This window comes from Leptodactylus fuscus, chromosome 3, assembly GCF_031893055.1.
Source record: "Leptodactylus fuscus isolate aLepFus1 chromosome 3, aLepFus1.hap2, whole genome shotgun sequence".
NCBI lineage: Eukaryota > Metazoa > Chordata > Amphibia > Anura > Leptodactylidae > Leptodactylus > Leptodactylus fuscus.
Genome location: NC_134267.1, coordinates 182,141,681 through 182,164,239, shown reverse-complemented (window position 1 = coordinate 182,164,239; position 22,559 = coordinate 182,141,681). Strand labels below are relative to the sequence as shown.

At 39.6% G+C, this 22,559-nt stretch overlaps 1 protein-coding gene across 1 annotated transcript in view; it reads right to left on the bottom strand.

Annotated features, from left to right (window-relative positions):
* AGTR1 (angiotensin II receptor type 1) overlaps positions 1-7,844 on the bottom strand; it is a 53,853-nt gene extending 46,009 nt beyond the window's left edge. The window contains exons 1-2 of the mRNA XM_075268856.1: positions 7,714-7,844; positions 7,582-7,614 (exon numbers count right to left, since the gene is read on the bottom strand). The gene's annotated coding sequence lies outside the window, so the exon portion shown is untranslated. The remainder of the gene's footprint in view (positions 1-7,581; positions 7,615-7,713) is intronic.
* Positions 7,845-22,559: the final 14,715 nt, after the last annotated feature.

The following is a 22,559-nucleotide window of genomic DNA, read 5'->3' as shown; positions in this document are numbered from 1 at the left end:
ATGCTGCAAGAGAACTCTCTCCAGGTCCGCTTCCATCTCCTCCAGCAACTCTTCACGCGTCCTCTTCCGGCACAGGCTTCAGACTTCTAGGCCTTGGGCCTAGGGCAAATTGGCTGCAAATGCCGACGGCCATGAGAAAAGGGCTGCTTACAATGCAGTGTAAGCGGCGGTTTTTCTTGTGGCCACAGGCATGCGCCCAAGGCCTAGAAGATAGAAGCCACCACCGGAAGAAGATGCGGTGAAGACCTCGTTCCAGAAGAAGATGGAGGCGGCACTGGAAAGTTCTTTCACAGCATTGGGGACACCCCAGTACTGTTTAAGAGCTGGGGCAACCCCAATGCTGCGAGAGAACTCATTTACATACCGAAAAAAAATGGAATTTCAAGTGAACGGTGGCGCGGAGAAGACAACAAAAGGCAGGAGAAGAATAGCCTTTTTTAGGGTGGTTTCACAAGGAGTAACACTCCGCTCATTCAGACACGTAAACACATGTCAAAGTGACCGCTTAAAAGAGAATCCCATAGACTTCAATGTGTACCGGTCTTATGCGCGCTACACATTGAAATCAATGGGAGGCTTTTAAACCCATTGATTTCAATGTGTAGCACGTAAGACCGGCACACATTTAAGTCTATGGGACTCTGTTTTACAGCGGTCACTTTGAAATGTGTTTACATGTCTGAATGAGTGGAGCGTAACCCCGTGTGAAACCACCCTTAAGGCTATTCCGACATGTTAATGAGAAAAAAATGTGATTGAATGATAGGATCCCTTTAAAGAAAGTGCTAGGATTAGATATGAGATGTAAGTAAGTAAACTATTCTCAGTACAGTCTAATGGAGTCGGAAATACAACCTCAGTCTTATTTCTAAGATATCAAAGACTTAGAAATTGCTGTCCTCCTGTCCTCTGTCTCATTATGTACTTAGCAGATCTACTTGTTGTCAAAAATGTTGTACAGGGTTTTAAAAAAGTAACCTAACAGCAGCACATGAGAAATGCCCTACTTCTGCACTGATGCTCTGGTGGTGCACCTATCATATGGCGTACATCCTCCTGACCACAGCAGCCAATCACTGTCCTCAGTTGTGATGATGTCATGTATACTACAAATCTGCTGAGGCCAGAAATTGGCTGCTGTGAACATGCTGATGTATGGCTTTTACACCCTAGGACAACCCTCTTCACCCACAGTTAAAGGTTGTGTGACGGCTAGTAAAAGAATGTCCATCACACGATCAGTTTTCCAATGTGTATAAAGGCTTACAAATCAACAAGTCTGACAAAATAATTATCTCTATTACACTGAGTATAGGTTATGGTCATAACCTAGTAGCAGCTACAAGGAGAAATAGTAAGAATTGACATATACTGTATCCAGTATATACTAAAATAATTGTTTTCTAATTGGGCATGATCCTAAAGTTCTCTGGATCGCTCTGGATATGGAGATTTAAAGTACATGGTTTACATAGGTAATATATTTCTGACTACTGGAGGATCTTATACTAACACATCTTGAGAGAAGTAAAAACTATCCCAAAAACGAGTGTAGGGAGCTCTGCTACCATAAACCCTTACCGAAGTAATCATTACTACTGTTACTCTTAGGGCCCCTTCACATGGAGGATACTCTGGCTGATTTGGAACGTGTAAACGTTCCAAATCAGCAGCGTTTAAGCAGGTCCCATTGCTTTCTATGGGAGCTGGCATACGGCATACAGCCGGCTCCCCATAGAAATGAATGGGAAAAAGCAGCCCATTCATTTCTATGGGGAGTGCACGTATGCCGGCTCCCATAGAAAGCAATGGGACCTGCTTTAGACGCTGCTGATTCAGAACGTTTATACGTTCCGAATCAGCCGGAGTATCCTCCGTGTGAAGGGGCCCTTACACACTTGTTGCAACAGAAAACAATTGTTTACCAATATATGTTTAGGTACACATTGGGATCTGCAGCATAAATCAGCATTATTGTCTCTCTCTTCTTTAAATTTGATTTAGCAAATAGTCACTTGAGACAGATCATAAGTACATGATTATCCATCTGCCCTGTAGCAAGCAGAATACCAAACTGAAGTAACTGAGGCGTACTCACTGACGTAACTCAACAAACAGTTCACTGCAGTACCTAGAAAGCACCAATTTGTGGACGTCACACCGAGGCTGGACTTGGAATATGCAACTCAAATAAAGTGAAATAAATCAGCACGTCAATATACAAGTAGACACTTAATAGTACAATATAAAACCAATACAATAAAGTACCATAGGAAAAAAGAAACCCTCCTATCCAAGTTGCAAAGATCAGCTTCCGATTATGACTTAAAATGAAACTCACGCTTCATGGTTGGAACCCCAACCTCACAAAGGGATGGCCAAATCTGTGAATGGCCATACACATTAGATTTTAGAGTGCTATAGATGGTATGGAACAAACATTTGTCGACCATTCATACGAATGACTATTCCAAACACACAAACAAGAAACATTTTGACAATGTTTAACTACCCCAAACACTATGAAAAGATGAAAGATTGGTCAATTCTAATGAAGTGATGGAAACAAAATGATGTTCACTTTGTGGGTGTGTGTTACTAGGGCAATCTCCCAGGGGACTGTCAGTCTAGCTTATACACAAGTTGCCAATTTTAGTTGATGGCTGGCTGTATGGGATGAATGTTTGTTGGTTTCTGTACAAAGGATTGTTTTCCAAACATTCAAAATCTGCCACTTCAGCAGTCTAACACCTAGTGTGAGTTTGGGGTACATGAGTTTTCATGAAAAATTGAAATATCTGCAGGGTGTCACTGAGCATATTACTCTCTGGCTGTATAAGCCTTCATACATAGTTTACTAGTTTTTTTCTGCTATTAGCCCCATTGTGGCTGCAGAACATTTTGCATTTCATTCTAAGGCAGGGAGTTTGTGCAATATGGAGCGATCTCCCGCCTCTCCTATTCACTACTACAAATACTGTTTTATGTAGATATAATTCTGCCAGGAGCAACTGCAAAATAGCAAACAAATTTTACTGAGAAAAGTCTAAGAGACCATAATACCGGAGATCCTGGGACACTGGACTGCAAATACAGGACATGCTACAGCTTAAAGGGATTCTATCATTAGAATCCCTTTTTCAGGTAATATTATGCTGTTTGTCCACTACCTTTATAATTCTGCTCTGCACCGCCATTCTGTTAATATACTGTTTTTTTTTCCAATACGCAAATGAATCTGTGCTGCCTGAAGACCTTCCAGCGATGCCTCTATATTGCAGGAACAATACGCTAGTGTAAAATGGCAAAACAGACATGCACAGACAGCTGTGCCCAAAGCCCAATGGCAGAGCCGACTGCGCATGTACAGAATTTAGATTCCGAACGCAGGCTCTCTAGTAGCAGACAACATGAAGGACGCAGCAGAGAGGTGCACCTGTAGAAGATGGAGACGTCGTTGGAGAGTCTTCAAGCAGTACAGGGGATGCCCCTGTGCTTTCTGGAGACTCATTTGCACACCGGGAAAAACTGATATATCAACGATGGTGGCAACTTTCTTATGGCTATTCCGACATGATATTACTGGAAAAAGGGATTTTAATTATAGAATCCCTTTAACAAATCACTAAGAAGAGAGAAATCTGAGCACAACATCCCATGAACAATAACACAAACAGCCAGATGTAGATACAAGTGTATAGTATGCTGTGAGGTGTTGCAGAATGCTCTCAGTCCAGTGTGCAGAGAAAGCGGTTTGAGTATAGAGAAACACAAGTCCGCGCTCACTGGTAGATTTAGGTGATTAATGAATAGTCGAATGTTAAGATAAACCATAGAAAATTTATTGGTACAGAACAAGGACAAGCACGAGAAAGCAGTTTGAGGATGTGTGCAGGGACTGTGAAGAAAACAGCCCCACCACTCTCCATCCACTGTGTAAAGAAAGCAGTCCCTCCTCCCTTCACTCATTGTGAATCTGTCTCAATCTGCACTAAGTGCGGGACTGTCTTAGTACCAAGGAGTGAACAGCAAAGTAACTAGAAGTGAGACCCGTGGTGGCAGAAAATTTAGAGCTGTTTTTCAGGTAAAGAACAGCAACATTTTTTAAAAAAAATAAATTGCATGACATTTTTGTCCAGAATCAAATGTTCTTTGAAACAAAACTAAGTGGTCTGTAATACGCAAGTCACTACTCCTGTTAGTGCATTGGAGATATGTAATAAATTTTAATGGAAGACATTTTTAACAAAGAAAAAATACTGTGTCACACTGAGTTAAATGAGATACCACTTGAGGTATAGCTTCATTAGGAAACCTTGAAAACAATTGATATTCATGTGATATTAGGATAAGTATGAGATATATTACCAAATTATTGTAGTTGTACAGCAGAAGTGAAGTTATGTTGTTTTGAGATAAGACAATTATTGCCCATTGTGCTTAGACAAAAATTCAGAAGCTGCTTTGTGACTAACAAAAAAATATTTATATGACATGGACTGATGTTTTTGCAAATATTGCAAAGTGGCTTTTAATATTATGGTAATATCATATCTTGTTTGTGATCACCACTAAAACCTAGAGTGATATATACATAATATATCCTAGGCGGTTCATCAATAGAGCAAAAGCAATCCTGGTATTTAGATTCCGCAAAAATATTTCACAAATAGCTAATAACTTCTAGCTGATTTCTGTTGATAAAACTATTTTTCCAAGAATAAACAACAACTAATATGTTCTGCTTTCCTGTGACTCCTTTTGCTTATAATATATCATGGAATGTGAATTTAAGGGCCATTTATTTTATGTTGTTTATTATCACAGACAGAAATATTTCAAATTAAATAAACAGGGTGTTCTCGGTACCACTATGTAGGAAACATTCTCAAGCAGTCGCTTCACAAACGCTCTCTATAATCTGCCTCCGTGTCATACACAACCGTTCAAAGTTTTCTTTCTGTAAAACTCTAAAATTCATTTTTACATTTTATCTTGTCCATCACTTAAAAATATCACTCCAAATAGAGGCGGAAATATGTATGTGAATTTATACTTTAGTTTCCGCTTTCAGATACATTTGCAGGCAGGCATGTACAGATCAGCATTCCACACACTAATTTGTTATACACCCACTCGCCATTAATATAGAAGCTCAGTTTATTTTGGAAAACTTCCATCTTTCACAAACTCATCTTCATCAAAATACATGGGTAACGCTTGACCAGACCAGGAACAAATGTGCTAGTGTTCAGAGAATGTACAATAACATTTTAGTAGTCAAATCTAAGGAAGATAGATAGATAGATAGATGATAGATAGATGATACATAGATAGATAGATAAATAGATAGATGATAGATAGATAGATAGATAGATAGATAGATAGATAGATAGATAGATAGATAGATTGATAGATAGATAGATAGATAGATAGATAGATAGATAGATAGATAGATAGATGATAGATAGATAGATAGATAGATAGATTATATAATGTATAATTATTTATATATGTATAATATATAGTATAATATCTATCTAATACTACAGTGATGTTACCATTATATGGTGGACAATCAAATATTTGATATTAGATACAAAGTGATGTTCTCTCCAAAAGATTGTCAATAGAAATTAGAGTTGAACCTTACTGACCAGAAGTATTTGGAAAGGAACTCAGGGACTCCCTTGATAGCCCACCCCCTTAACCCCACATATTGAAAAGAAATGCACATTTATTGTCAGGAAATTGACTTTACTGCACCATTGGGGACTGCTGTCCTTTTTCCCACTTGGGTGCTGGGAGCGGACGTTGTATTGCCATGGTTCAGGCAAATCTGGTCAGACGCCAAGTTCCTTTAATAATAATAATAATAAATTTTATTTCTATAGCGCCAACATATTCCGCAGCGCTGTACAATTTGTAGGGTTCAGATACAGACAGAAAGATACATTACAAAGAAAGTCATTTCACACAATGGGACTGAGGACCCTGCTCGCCAGAGCTTGGCAATGCATAATATTCTGCATAATATTCTGCATAAACATAACTTTGTCCATCGGACCCTGTATATTTGAATCAATGAACAAGTCCTTCAGTTGAATAACAAGTGACATTGCTGGAGTCCACACGAGTGCAGAGCCCGTGTAGCATCACCTGCCAACTGTGCATTCTCTAAAACTTTGCTGGCCCATTGCCTAGTAAACAGTACATGCAAAAAGTGATTCACTACGGTATACTAAAAGACTCCCAAATGAATAATCACATAGTGGAAAGTGCATTTTTGTCATACACCAGAGATTTCCTAATGGATGGTGAATTAACTTAATCTATGAGTTATATATCCCCTTTAGTACAGATGTAAGCTCCTGAGCTGGGGACAGTTAGCAGAATGCGGTGTTGCTGTTTTTCATGCACATCCAGAATCATCAAGAATGTAATCTACAATGTGTTACAATGTTTATTTAAAGGAACATTTAACCTAGCAACTGTGCCGCAACAGATGTTCTCTATTTATGTCAAAAGGCAAAAGGGGGACATTGTAGATAGAGGAATGCAAGTAATACCGAACATTTCTGTTACATTACTGAAGGGAGTAGACTTTGTAGTTATTTTATTGCCAGAGCAAACATCATACTGTATACTGCACAGCACATATAGATGCCAATGTATCGGGACATTAAACATAAAGTATCTATTATTTCTAAACACTTTCCATTGGCAATATGAATGCAGCTAGTTCACAGAAATGTCTGAAGCTATAGACACAAGTTAACTTCACTTATCTTCAGTTTTTCTTTTTTGGAAACATTTTCTTACATTTTAGTTACTAGTATTATATTAGCAGCGTGTCTTGTATACTTGTCTTTAAAAAGAAAGGTGGACTTCAGATATAGAGCTCCTTCAAGAATGAAGTCTGGACAATAACCCAATAGGTTATCACTGGTCTGAAAGATACCTGCCATATGTTATCGTAATACTTGTATTCCCTCTGAATTAAGAATTCTGAATGTCACTTTGCTATTTTATTCCTCCTGGAAGTAAGTGATTCACTTGACATTTCCTTTGCAATGAGCACTATCAGCACTGATTCCACATTACTAACATGTACAAGGACATGTTCTTTTAACATGGTCATTGATAACATTCAGTTGTCTATTTATTCATGCACTTATTCCTTATAACAGACACGTATCTCTGGTTGTATTTCTTTACTCTCTGGAGCATCATCACTTAGTTGACTTAGGGTTTGATAAAAACTTCTTAAAGGATAAAACATTGCACATGTTTGCGTCTATAAAGAATTCCGATTTCTTGATCTGTCTATAGAGTGTTGCAGTCATTTAAGACAGATGGAAACAGAGATAAACTATTCTTTTTACATAGTCATATGACATTTGTAAAATCATATAGGTAGATGAGACAATAGTTGTGTGACTGTTACATTGTATCATTGTAACATATAACAAACATTGCAAAGATGAAAGTTTAAGTTTCAGTTGCTTCAATAGTTTAAGCAAGGAATCATACAAATATCACTTATGTGCAGTGTTACTGAAGAATTGGAGAAGTACTTACTTGTTTAACAGCTTGAGGATACAAGCAGGCAACCTATAAAAAAGTCAGTCAGTATCTAACATACTCTTCTATATAAAATGAAAAAAATAGTTATATGTGCATATATTAAGGAGGGTCTGGTCTCCCTCTTACCTCAGAAGAGAATCCAGTACTCAGGTATTAGTTTACGACTAGATCTGAGCCCGGGTGACAGAGCCAGCAGACAAGCATCTGTGATGTGCAAGGAAGCAGAGTTAATTTTGTGATCATTCTCTCCCAGCTGTGCAGCAGTTAGAGCAGATTTCTGCCTTATCCTTTACATCAGAAGCAAGGCACGCCTTTGCTGATCTCATCTTACACTGTCTAGGAAAACACAGGAAATACAAACATTTAAAGACATAGTAAAACTTGTGTCTTCCTGGGAAAATTAAAGACATTTCTTAGAGTTTGCTTAGAAACTACTGTTTACTAGTGTTAGAGTAGCTTTTTTCCTCAGAGTCTCCAGCAGATTATGTTATATGGTAGAAAATGGAAAGTACATTTAGCAGAAATTCAACACTTATATCTTCATAAAGCACTGTTATAACTTGGCAATAGCTGGCTCCCCTTCCTGAGGCCCTTTTTGCTTCTAATACAGCTGTCCTCTTTTGTCCTCTTATGTCCTCAATATTGGGCGAGGACTCCAATTTTATATGAAATCAATTCAATACAATATTACAACATTCTAGTAAAACCCTTAAAAGGCTGAAAACTACAGCATGATGTAATGTCTTTGCCCGTTCAGGCTTCTGCTCCATCCTCCAGTCACAGGTTATGGTGCAAGAGTCTATCATTCCTTGCTTTAGGTTCCACCACACCCATCTCCTTCACTTTGGTTTCCCTCTGCCCCTCTAATAGTTAATTTTAGCCTTACCAGTGTGATTGACAGCTTATCTTCCTATCAAGTCTGGAGCGGACTCTTCATTCCTGCTGATTGTTTGCTCACATTCAACTTGGCTCTTGCTATTGCCTTGTGCTTGCTGGCTATTTACTCTTTACTGTTTGTTAGCTGTATACATAGTTATGATTTCTGGCTTTACTTTTGACTATTCTCTCTGATTTTGATTCTATACTGCACTTCTTGACTGATATTGACCCCTTGACTAGCTGACCTTGCTTTTATTATTTGTCTTGTCTGCATTCTGTGTCTTCACTCAGATCATAAGAAGAGACTGTCGCCCAGTTGCCATCTGACACCTAGGGCAGTTAAGGAAAGTAGGCAGGGACTGGTTGGGGTTCAGCTTAGGACTCACTATCTTGTCGTATTCCTCCTACCAGGGTTCACTAGCAGCTACTGGGGAATTGCTCTTCAAACAATTCCCTTATACATGATCATAGGGTGGCTATAAGTAGCATATAATTTTGTCTTGAAAGGCTAACCATCTGGTGATATACATATTTGGTTGTGTTCATCCAAAAGGAAAGGTAAAGGAGAAATCTGTACAGAACACTGATCAACCATATAGTTAAAATCACTTACAGTTGAGTAACATTGATTATCCCATGACGAAGAGACCTTTCAAGACGTAGGAAGGAGTCCAAAGAAAGGGCAGCACTGTGAAGAGAAAGAAGTAGACCTAATCTCCAAAGGAGCTGCAGACCTGACTCCTGGTCATCTGCAATAGAAATAATACAGCACCCCAGTGGCATCAAGAAGATTCCATTTTATTCCTCCATAGAGCAATTTTTCAGTGTCATTATGGATTGGAGTCATGTATACCATGTTACATAAAATAGAATGTGCTACTTTTTCTTTACTGTATATATCAAGAGGTGGGATATATTAGGCAGCATTTTTAGAGGAAGATATTTAGTAGGAAAATGACCAAGCATAAAGTCTGAGTGACTTTGACATGGGCCAGATTTTAATGACTTGATGATATAATACGGTAGTCTTGTGGGGGGTGTCCTAATCATGTAGCTGGTAGCAGCAATAAGGGCATCAGACCATAATGAGCCAGGTTCGTTATACATTTTCCAAAGATTTCAGGTTCAGCTGAACATGTGATTTTGGGGGAATGAAACCAACAAATGTTTGTTATATTTCTACCAGTAACAGTCCTAGAAAAGACCCAGGGATCTGTGTGCCATTTACAGTATGCACATGTAGAGCAAAGACTAGCCATATGGACCCATTCCATAGAAGAGCTACAGTAGCTCAAATTAATGAAAAGAATACTGACTATAGTGATTACAGGGGTAACATAATCACAGACAGGTTAAATTGCCCATGCTTACCCTTGTCCACCACCAAACGCACCTATAATGGGCACATGAAGCTCAGTAATAAGCAATGGAGCTATGGAAGAAGGTGGCCTGGACTGCTGAATCATGTTTTCTTTTACAGCATGTGGATAGCTAGGAAGAGGTGGCAACAGAGTGTACTATAGCAAGAAGGCAAGTTGGGGTATGGCATAATGATACATTTGGGTGCTCCATTCATGTGGATGTTATTTTAACACGTACCATCAACCTAAACATTGCACAAACCAAGTACACACCTTCATGGTAATAGTATTCCCTTAAAGGAATATGAGGATTGATTTATAATAACCTACTGGCAAACAAAACAACTTTGGCTCCTCCTGCCACACCATCACCAACTGTGGGTAGGCCTTTTGCAGTTATAGCTCTATTATGCACCAATTGCCTGTGATGTTGTAAAAGTGCCTGCCCACAGGGGCACAGTGGTATACTAAGCCAGAAAGGCTCATCAGTATAATGAATATGAGGGGAAACTAATGATGCATGTTCAGCTAGGGGCTGCCATGAGACATTATACTGTGGAGGGAGCTCTCTGAGAAATTATGCTGTGCGGAGTGTCCGCTAAGGGACATTATGCTGAGTGGAGGGTCCGCTTTGTGACATTATACTGTGTGAAGGGGCCACTATCAGACATTATACTATGTAGAGGGGATGCTATGTGACACAATACTGTGTGAAGGGGTCGCAAACTCGCGATAGGACATTGTAGTGTGTAGAGTGGCCACTATGGAACATTATACACAATGGAGCAGCTGCTATGGGACATAATACTTTGTGAAGGGGCCACTATGGGACATTATTCTGTGCAAAGGCACCACTATAAAACATTATACTGTGTGAAGGGGCTGCTATGGGACATTATGCTGTTTGAATTGGCCACTATGGACATTATATTGTATGGAGGGACTACTATGGGACATAATACTGTGTGGAGGGGCAACTGTTAGACATTATACTGTCTGGAGGGGCTGCAAGGGAACATTGTACTATGTGTAGGGGCCACTATGGGTCATTATACTGTGCAGTAAGGGTCGCTATGGACATTATACTATGTGCAGGGGCTGCTTTAGGACATTACAATCTGTGGAGGGGTCACTATAGAACATTATACACAATGGAGGGGCCGCTATGGGACATAATACTTTGTGAAGGGGCCACAATGGGACATTATACTGTGTGAATTGGCCACTAGGGGACATTATATTGTATGGAGGGGCTACTATAGGACATTATACTGTGTGGAGGGGCAACTGTTAGACATTATACTGTCTGGAGGGGCTGCAATGGAACATTGTACTCCAAGATGTCCCAATGTTTGCTTTACTCAGACACCTGATTTGCTATTTGACTTAGGACTTGGGACTTATTCTCTCTGTAGCCTGGGCTGTGGATTGCATATTATAATTACTTTACATAGGAAACACTCAGACAATCCTCCCAAATACACCCATGAATATAAGAACCCATATATATTTTAATATACATATTCTATAAAGTACCTGCTGATAATGCCTTGGTGGCACATACTATAAGACACTTTCATGGGTCTTGTGGAGTCCATACTTTAATGTCAGAACAATTTTGAGGACACATAATGCATATTCGGATCTCCAGACAGAAAAAAACCCGATGAAAAGCATAAATAGCTTATGGTTAACAATTCCCAAAGAGACATCAGTGTACAAAAAAGGCCCCTACTTAACATGTGATGTGGTATATGGAAAGAGAACATGCCACTAAAATTGCGTAACCTAATGGGCTTTAAAGATTGCAAAAATCATCCCAAAAATGTAATTTTTTTATTGCAGATTTTGAATATAGGGCTCACATAAGTATTATTGGCACAGAACTCTAGTGTCTTGTGTAAATTTTAAAGAGGACCTTTCAGTACCTCCAACAAACTACCAACAGGATCAGCTCTTTACATCTTTACACCATGTAATAGCTGCTGCTCCCCTCATTCTGTAAGTTAAATTTTTTTCTTTAGCCCCCCACTGTTCCTGGGCAATCACTGATGATCGTTTTAGTGTCTGATATGCTATATAGTCTCTGTGCTGTCAGGAGGGCGGTGTCAGGCAGGAGCTGGCAAGGGGTGTGATTCTGAGCTCTGACAATGGCTGTCTCTGATTGGAGCTCTGAATCAGCCCCACCCCCACTCCTGACATTACAGAACTTAAATAGTACATCAGGCACCAAAACTAACTACGCTTGTTACTTGGGAATGGTGAGGGCTGGAGATAAAACTTTAACTGCACAGGAATCAGTGGAGCAGCGTCTATTAAGAGATGATAAGAACTTGAATTGATGGAGGTGGTGAAAGGTTCTCTTTAACTTTTTAGCAAACTAATGCATTTTAGCCTCCACCAGAAACATTTTACCCTATCCAGCTTACACTAACACTGGTCGCAGGCTTCTGATGTGGAAACACCTTCCCATACTTCAGGCCCAGTTATCACAGCATTAGTTCATCCAGCTCAATTAGGACATTCATCATCCATATTTAACCTAGACCTTGGGGTCCATAGACTTCCTCCAACGGCTATGTCTTATTATGCAAGGTCCTCCCCACACACCAATGTCTGCACACATCACTCATACCTTCCTAATTGGCAAATTATTGGTACCCTTCAAGTTCAGACATGGTGTAGCCCCTAACTGTGACTCAGGAGAGAAGTGTTTTTCAAACATAGAGCAGGCCAGTGTGTTGACCATGTAATTTTAGTTGTTCTGCAGGCCCATCCTTTGAAGAGGGCACTCCTAAGAGATGTTTCTATCCTCCAGCACATCCAGAACCTAGAAGTTTTATACCAAAGCATCTGCTCCACCTGTGGACATTTGTTTTCCTGTCTCATTGCTGCTGTTGTAAAGGTCATTGCAGTGCTAGGACTTGGGGCTACAGTTCTGGGTCAAACTGGAATTGTCGATGTTGCCATCACACCAGCACCCGGTGCCACAATTTCTGAAAGTGGCATAATTACAGATTCGATGGCAAGTGTTCCACCTTCCACTGGAATGTTATCTGTGTCCATCTTGCCGACTATGCCAAGATGTAAGGTGTGGGAAATAGTGGACAACCAGTAATGCTTAAAAGAGATGAGCGAGTAGTACTCGATCAAGTAGGCATTCAATCGAATACTACGGTATTCGAAACACTCGTACTCGATCGAGTACCACTTGCTATTCGAAAGTAAAAGTTCGATGCAGAACCAGCATTGATTGGCCGAATGCTATACAGTCGGCCAATCAACGCTGGTTCTTCTCCTACCTTTAGAAGTCTTCTCCTTGCAGCTTCCCTGCGGCGTCTTCCGGCTCTGAATTCACTCTGCCAGGCATCGAGCCTGGGGAGAGCCGACTGCGCATGTCCGCTTGCGCAGTCGGCTCTGCCCAGGCCCGATGCCTGACAGAGTGAATTCAGAGCCGGAAGATGCTGTGGAGATGCTGCAAGGAGAAGACTTCTCGGAGGATCCAGCCCGACCCTCACTCGTGGACTTGGTAAGTATAATTTGATCAAATGTTGCCTACCCCTGAAACGAGCATTTTCCCCTCATAGACTATAATAGGGTTCGATATTCGATTAGAGTAGTCGAATATTGAGGGGCTACTCAAAACGAATATCGAACCTCGAACATTTTACTGTTCGCTCATCTTTAATGCTTAACACTTTACTTTAATTCCAGACAACTCAGACCACTTGCTCTATAGGCAAGCTTGACTTTACTGATCCTCAATCTTCTGCAGGGCTGTCAAGGCTAGCTCTCCTTGGCTGTTATCTTAAGTATCTCTATTGTCTGTACTGTATTGTTGCAGTTGTCATCTCTTGGAAAATTACGGAAGAACAAGTTGATGAATTTCATCAGACGGTTCATCCTGTTTAGCTTCAGCTTTACTCAACTTTTTTAAGTGTATATAGAGTATCAACATAATATGACAATATGAAATATTTTAAAGCAGGACGTGAACATGGTTGAAAAATATAAGGTGTATGGACACATTTATGTGTATTCTAGTAAACAAGAATATTCAACTAATAAGCTGACCACATTCACGCTCATGCAATCCAATTTATTATACATGTATCATTATATTTCATTATATGCTGAAGATTGTCACATAAATACAAAAATATAGAATGCACAGGAAGAAACAGAACTTTCTCCACCCCCAGCTTTAACCTTCTGTAAGCACATTTTCTTCCACTATGAGGAACATTAAATAAAGACATCTCTACTATTATTTTTAGAACAGAATAATTATTAAACCCGTCAATAGGGCCTGGATTATTATATTGTTTTGCTTTTGTATAACATTGTGAATTTTTCTAACACACTTAAGTCTTTATCCTCATTTACATAAGATCACTTTATGAATAAGTTATCACAAACAGCTGCTGCCTTTTGATCAGTCTATGACTGTGAAGCAAATGGGATACTACAGAGAAATCTTTGCTTATATTGAAAATGTTTTGCTGTGACTAATATGTTAGTCACTAAAACATTTATATTTACCAATAAAGTGGTGATGTAGAGATGACATAACTTTGGTGTGCTCCATGTGTCCTGTGACTCATACTCATTGGTCTCCTGGTGAAGTTGATGCCATTCATGAGGCCAGAATGGGCCCAAAGAGTATAGAGACCCACATTGGACATTGCGATGGTGCCCAGGAGAAGTGAGTAAGACTTATTGTTATATTTACTCACATCCCCTGGGACTTTGCTAATTATACTCTGAAGTCTGTAGAAAAACCAAAGTATAGTAATGGACCATGGATCACAAACAAAAAAATTATGGGTTCAGTCAAACTGGAAATTTTCAGAAAATTCATAACGAACCTGACAATTCGGTTTGCTCGTTCCTAGAGAAAGTCATGGCCACCTCTGGTGCCTATTATCCATGGGAATAAGGGAAATTACCTATATTCCATCATACATAACCTACGCTTTTTTCCATTCCATTATGCAGAACCGATAAAACTATTGGGGAAAAATCTGTAAAGCCCCACTTAGTTGGTCATTTTACAAACTTGCTAGGGGAAATTCAGATAAATAAATGTAAGCCAAATGTTACTGCAGTTTTCCCAGTCATATTTTGTTAGGGAAGTGCAGACAGCAGTTCCCCAGTGTGTAGCTACACCCTGGGGAGAAGGGGGCAGAAGAGACAGTGAGACCTAAGCTGAAGCCCCCCACTGTCCCTTCCTCTTGCCTGGCCCTATCCTACACAATAGGCGGCAACTTGGAGATGATCCCTACCTATATACATGGCACACAAAACGCAGACAATACAATAACAACAAAGGAAGGTCAGCTAGCCAGGAGTCAGTAACAGTCGAGCAAGGGAAAGCCAGAGGTCAAGAGTCAGAATATAAGTAATAACAGCGAGAGAAAAAAGCAAGTACGCACAAGGCAATAGCAAGCACTGGTGTGAATGTGAGCTAAGACTAAATAGGCAGGAAGAACCCGCCCTGGAGTTGATAGAAAGGCAGGCTGTCAATCACAGGGCAAGGCTAAAATTAACTATTAGAGGAGCAGAGGGAAATGAAGGTGAAGGAGATGGGTGTGGTGGAAAATCAATTACCAAGGTGAAAGAATAGGACAGTGTTCAAACATTGCAAGAAGAGCTCAAAGGAAGAAATCACAGCCGAACATGTCTCCAGCGCCGCAGCATGCGGCCGGATGATGATGCCAAAGCCTGGACGGGCAAAGATGTTACATAATTACTTTAGACCACTACTGCTGTCCCTATAACATAGCCATCTGACATGTCCCACTACCTAGTCAACTGAATATGGCATGGTATAATGTGGCAATGGGACCTATTTACTTGTGCAATTGCATTAAAATTAATTCTGCTTTTTATGAATGTCATATTTATCAAACCACATCCAGTTTTTATGACTCACATTTTTCCATCAGAAAATGGAGACATATCTTACAACTTTCTCTAGCTCCAAAGCCACATATTACTATCCACTGTGTGTTACTTTAATAAATATGATGCACACTACGCTACAATTCCATATGGTATACTACTTGGTGGCACACCTGTGTCACTAAATATGCTTCAATGAACATACGTTTTGAATCAAAATATTTGGGAAATTGAGTTTCTTAAACAATATGGCATAGAACCACCCACGAGGAGCAGCAGGTACCATATGTTTATAGCTAAGGTGCAGGTTCCAAAAATTCTATAAAAAATAAATAAAAATCCAGACAAATCTGGAAAGCATGCTGCTGTGCTATTTTGTCCATTAAAATGATGTTAATGCTGTGGACCAAATCTGTCATATGGTACTACTAATACTTTCAGGTTGTTGTTCCTATAAGAAGACAAAAAACAGAACTGCTGTACTACGCAGATGTGAATCATACATAACATCCTATATTTTCTCCAGAAATACAATGAAATAGGAATCTAAAGTAGAAACATGTGAATTGCACATTTAGGATTTAATCATATGCAGCACTATCTGAAAGCATGGCATTGGTTACCCAAGTATTGGAACTAAACATTGAGAAAAGTGCATGTTTTTCATGGTTGGCTAAGAAAATATCCAATTTATATGTAAATGTTTCATTTAATTTTAAACAGTTGAATGTAACATAAATGATATCCAATTCAGATACAAAACTGATGTGCTAAAAATGACAGAAAAAGTGCTTGTTTACCTCTATGGAAAGAAAGCTAAGTAATTCATAAAAGAATGAAAAATTCATAGTGAAAATTCCTCACCACTATAGTAACCACAGGAAATCTGATCCGAGCACTGCTTTCTATCATGTTACACAGTGATAATTTTTTTGTCATGTATTTTGTATGGTAGGCAGTTTTCTCTATTGAAGTAAATGGGGAAAAGAACAAGCTGAACTTTTCTCTACAGTTGGCTCCATCATTGTGAAACAAGCCACTTCAACCACATGATGAAAGGATTTTGACTACATTAAGAAACAGTGAAGTCACTTACACAGTACATGTGAATTTTTCTCCTGCCTTTGCAAATCAATGTAACAGCGAAACATTGCTGAAATACTGTACAAAGGCCTTTTGTATATGTTTCACAGTATTTAGGTTCATTTATATGTGTTCTAGGGAAAGGAGGGTTATTTGAACTTTACTTTTTATACTTTTTTTGCATTTGTTAGAGCCCCTAGGGGTCTTTAAAAAAAATGTCAATTGTGAGCCCCATATAGGGATCACAATGTACTTTTTTTTCCCTATCAGTATGTCTTCGTAGAATGGGAGGAAATTCATGCAAACACAGCGAGCATACAAACTCCTGGCAGGTGTTGTTCCTGGTGGGATCTGAACCCAGGACTTCATCACTGCAAGGCTGCGGAGCTAACCACTGAACCACTGTGTTACCTCTACCCCCTAGGAGTCTTAAACCTCAAGGGGTCTGATCACTGATGCAATGTATTACAATACTAATGCGTTACAATGCAAAAACAGCAGTTATAGTGCAAGCTACATAAAGTAGCCTGCAATAGCAACTATTGAATAACAGACCTGGGAGCCTACACAAGGCTCTCAACTGCCATAGCAATGGGACACGCGAACTGATTGCAGGCATTAGCACCGGATGTCTGCTGTATAAAAAAAGCAAACACCCAGAGGCTACGGCGGCCACCTGACTCCCAAGCGGCCATCATTTTTAAAAACCCATCATCTGCCGTACTAGTACAGCGGATGTAGAGAAAGGGTTCACATCACATAATATTCTATGAATATGTGATGAGCATAAAGTAAAGCTATAATGAAGTCAGTGTTACTGTGGAGCAAATATCAGAAATTTGAGGAATTGACAACAGCAAATAGTAGAACTAACTGTTTAAATCTTATACAGGGCTGAGAGATAGGTTCCAGACACGCAAACACCTTCACCAGAACCAGCCGGGAAACCACATGGACTTGTGCCAAATCTGGAGTCCAAGTTATCACTACAGAAACTAAAAAAAAAAAATCTTCACTATCGGAATTCAAACCAGAACCTACAATAAACTTACAAGGTAGATCGGAATCAGGAAGATAAAAGTCCAGTCAAATGTCAGTTTGGGAGGAAATGGAAATGCCAAAATCAGGGGACAAGTAATTTTCCAGTATTAATTTTCCAGTATAATACCAAGGGTCAGTTGTTTTACAGTCAGGCACAAGATTGTAGAAAGGGGGCACATGGCTAATCTTTTGGTATTAACAGAGAATTTCTTTATATACGTCTTAGTTTAATGGGCAAAAAAATGGAAAGCAACACAAGTTGCTTATTATTAATAATAATACTTTTTATGTATATAGTGCCAACATATTCCACAGCACAAGAGGTGACAGAAGAGATAACAGGGGCAGTATAGGTGGTAGCATTGTTTATACAGTTGTCCGTTTTTTGTTTTGTTTTTTGATAGTGGTTACTTTCATTACACATAAATAAAACTGTATGAGCTGTCACCAGTCATGTCCTTTAACGTGCAGATGGCGCCTGGACATATAAAGTTACAGTCCGATATGGCATCATATCCTGTAGGGTAATGTGGGATTGTGAACAGCGAAGGGTCAGATTTAGGGATTTTAACTTCAGAAGGGTTTACATTAGGAATTGTGATAGGCTTGTCTGAAAAGATGTGTCTTTAGTTTGCACTTGAAGCTGTAGAAATTGGGAGTTATTCTGATTGTCCGGGATAGAGCAATCCAGAGAAGTGGTGCAGCTTGGGAGAAGTCTTATATACGAGCGTGGGAGGATCTGATAATAGAGAATGTAAGTCTTAGGTTATTGAGTGAATGGAGAGCATGGGTTAGGTGATAGACAGAGATGAGGGAAGAAATGTAGGGAGGTGCAGCATTATGGAGAGCCTTGTGAATTAGGATGATAACTTTATATTGTACTCTAGGCAGCCAATGTAGTGACTTGCACAGACCGGAGCCATCGCTGTAGTGTTTAGACTGATAGATGAGCCTGGCCACTACATTCAGAATAGATTGTAGATGGGAGAGTTTAGTAAGGGGAAGACCGATTAAGGCGTTACAGTAGTCAAGTCCTTTTATTTATAGTGAATTTTCTATGATTATTCTTATTGTCATTTTCTTCTTCTAGGCTCTGGGTTCAGACATTGAATCACCGTGCAGTTGACACAAAAATAGTTTTCTTCCTTGAGGAGAAGAACTATTTTAGATATATTTTTACTAAAAAAAATCAGTTTTTTTCTAAATTCCACTTCACTTACACAAACTAAAACAACTGGATCTTCAAAGCAGCCAAGATGTAATAAAATGAACTTATAATGGCGCGTGTAATGTCCACCCTGCCAACTTTACTAAATGATGGCCTCATAATTGTGCGATAACTTTAGGCCTCGTTTTAAATGTGTTTAATTAAAATGAAGGAGAAAACTAATTGGCCATGTAATGCGTCTTTGTTAAATAATTATGCACAATTAAATTACTGAAATATCCTCACAGGCAGTGCAGGAAATTCAAGTTGAACCCCAGTGCAGCACAAAATTAAAAATGTGTTCATTTCCCATCAACTCAGTCTAAAACATAGACCCTGGACCCATTATTTTTAACATGAACATCAGATATAGGAAATTGGCTCAGTAGGGCTCATGGATACTAATGACCTAAAAAAAACTTTTTTTTTTATTAGTGTAAGAAACTCTGACTGAGCTACTGCAGAGTGTCCTGCTTTTTCTGGGCTCACAAGACATTGTTTCTTAGTTTCAATTATTAACAAGAGACTGACGACAGAATAATCATTACTGAACATCCAGTTCTGGAATTGACAATGAGCCATTAATAAAACCCTCAGACAGCTTGTGTTCTCTAGCATGGCCAATTAGTTGTTACATGTCTTCCAGTGTTCTCTTTATTACAAGATACAATGTTTGTTTTTGCTTGACAGTCCTTTAAAGTAAATCTGTAATGGGCAATGACATCTTTACACTAGAAGTCTATGCATATTTTCATAATTTATTGATATAGAGATGCAAATGTATTCTTTCTTACCTGTCCTCTTAGCAGAGAATGTCTAGATAAATGTATCACAAGTTAAGCTTTTCTAAAAGAGACTTGATTTCAAGATAAATCAACATATGCTAGTCAACCTGCCACCAAGTAGGTTAGGGTGTGGCATGGCCAGTACTATCCCTGGCATGGATAAACATGTAAGAATTAAATATGGATACACCTGTAAGAATGTATTGGGGAATCTTAAAGGGATTCTATCATTAAAAACATTTTTTTTCTAACTAACACATCGGAATAGCCTTAAGAAACGCTATTTTCCTACCTTTAGATGTCTTCCTCGCCTCTCCGTTTGTCTAAAAATCCATTTTTCGTCAGTGTGCAAATCAGTTCTCTCGCAGCACTGGGGGCGTCCCCAATGCTTCAAGAGAACTCTCTCCAGCGCCAACTCCATCTTCGTCAGCAATGGTCTTTTCATCTTCTTCTTCCGTTGCTAGGGTTCACTCTTGTGCACCTGTGCAGTCGGCTCTGCCATCGGGCCGCAGGCAGAACCGAGTGCACATGCCGGCGGCATCCACACATGCGCAGTAGAGGTAGATCATCACTGGAGGAGACAGACAGAATTAGTACAGGAGGAGGAGGGGCCATCTCACAGGAAGAAGTATGAAGGGTCCGTATATATTATGGGTCAAGAGTTGGGATGAGTAGGTAGGGAAGGGCAGAATAGCTAGAGAGACAGGTAGGTGGTGTATAGGAGTGGGGAGTGAGGAAGGAGGGAGAGTAAGATGAGAGGGGTTAGGTGAACAAGAGCAGGAAATACCAGTATCTCCCAGAGACACCCATAAATCACTCACAACACAGATAAAAGTATATGGGTGCATTCATTAACCCATTAGTAGCACTAAACAAAACATTTTTTTGCCTGTAAAACCCCTTTAAGTCAACCAAAAAATGTTTTAATGTGGCTTTGTGGATTAGTAACATAGTATTACAGTTTTTTTCTTGTTGGCTACTTTGTGCAGACATCTGGGGACATTGAGTCAGTCTTTAGAAAGTACATCAAGAACTCTTTTAACAGTAAATAATTACTTACTTTTAGTCATGGTGTCTAGATATGAATATGGCTTCATGGCTTCTACTTGATATACTGAGGTGCTGATCACTCAAGCAATTTTTTTCATGTGCAGCCAAACTTCATTATATTAATCTTATCTGATAACCAAGAAGACATTTGTTTAATTCGATGAACAGAGCAGAAAACACCTTGTCACTATTATTACAGGGCTTTCTCATATGAGTTGGTTTTCATATTCTGAATAACTTTAACAGAGAACTCTTACAAGTTTTCTATAAAAATCCATTTGACCTGTTTCAAAATGATGGAAAAATTACATGTTTCCCCCTGCACTTTGAAATATTTTATTGTATTAGTCTCAAAGGTTTTACTGGACTGTTTTTATAACCTTGTAACACTGATCCAAGTGGATGGGAATATTTAGTGATATTTCAATTTGATAAACCTAAAAGATGAGTCAAGAAAATCAAAGGAATAATGATGAAGAATACATGGGAAATAAAATAAAAATAAAAAATCGCAGAGGCAATGCAATTATACAAATAGGGAAACCGTCAACATTTCAGTACTGGGCCATCCTATTTCCTTTGCACTATTCTGAAGTGGCCTTGTATGAGTCCTGAGCTAAATCCTATTGAGCATCTTTGGAAGGAGCTGAAAAATGATGTCTGGAAAAGGCGCCCTTCAAACCCGAGATAACTGGAGCAGTTTGCTCATGAGGAGTGGGCCAAAATACCTGCAGAGAGGTGCAGACGTCTCATTGACAGTTACAGGAATCGTTTCATTGCAGCGATTGCCTCAATAGGTTGTGCAACAAAATATTAAGTTAAAGAAACCATCATTTCTGTCCAGCCCTGTTTCATGAGTTTTTTTTTTTTTTTAATTCTGTTGAATAGGGTTGAGCGATCATGTTCGGAAAAAATCGCATCCTGATCGTCGATCGAGAAAAATTCACGATCGCGATCGGAATCCCGAACACAATCTTTTTAGGTGGGATCGAGATCGGTACTATTTCCCACAATGCTTTGCTTAGCCTTCACACTAAGTATATAGTGTATATTCAGTGTGAAGTCTCTGCTGCGGATCCATAGGAATGAATGGAAGCAGCCGACACACAGCCTTAACCCTCTGCGCGCCGGCTTCCTCCATTTATTCTAATGGGAGACTAAACTAACATCTCTAGTAGCTACTTACCTCCAAAGATGGCTGCTCCGGTGTTCTTTGCCTCGCTGGCCCTCCATGCTCGCTGCCCCGCCTTCCAGGTTAGTGTTTAAAGAGCTAGGAAGGCAGGGCTTGTGGCTTAGGAGAGTGTGGGCGGGTACAGGGCAAGGAGACGTGACGTCTCCCCTCCCAGTACCCGCCCACACTCTCCTAACCTGGGAGGCAGGGGACAGCGAGGCAAGAAGAGCAGTGTGGAGCGGCAGCGAGGCGAAGAAGAACACCAGAGCAGCCATCTCTGGAGGTAAGTGGACACCAGGGGAGACTAAGTAGCCAGAGGATTTAAAAAAAAATCCTCTGGCTACTTACTGATTCACTACACAGCGTGGATTCTAACAATTACAGCATTCAATTGTTAGATTCCATGCTGTATAGTGAATAGGATTGCTTTTAAAATCCGATCTCCGATTAGTAAAAAAATCCCATTGACTTGCATTGGGATCGGAATTGGG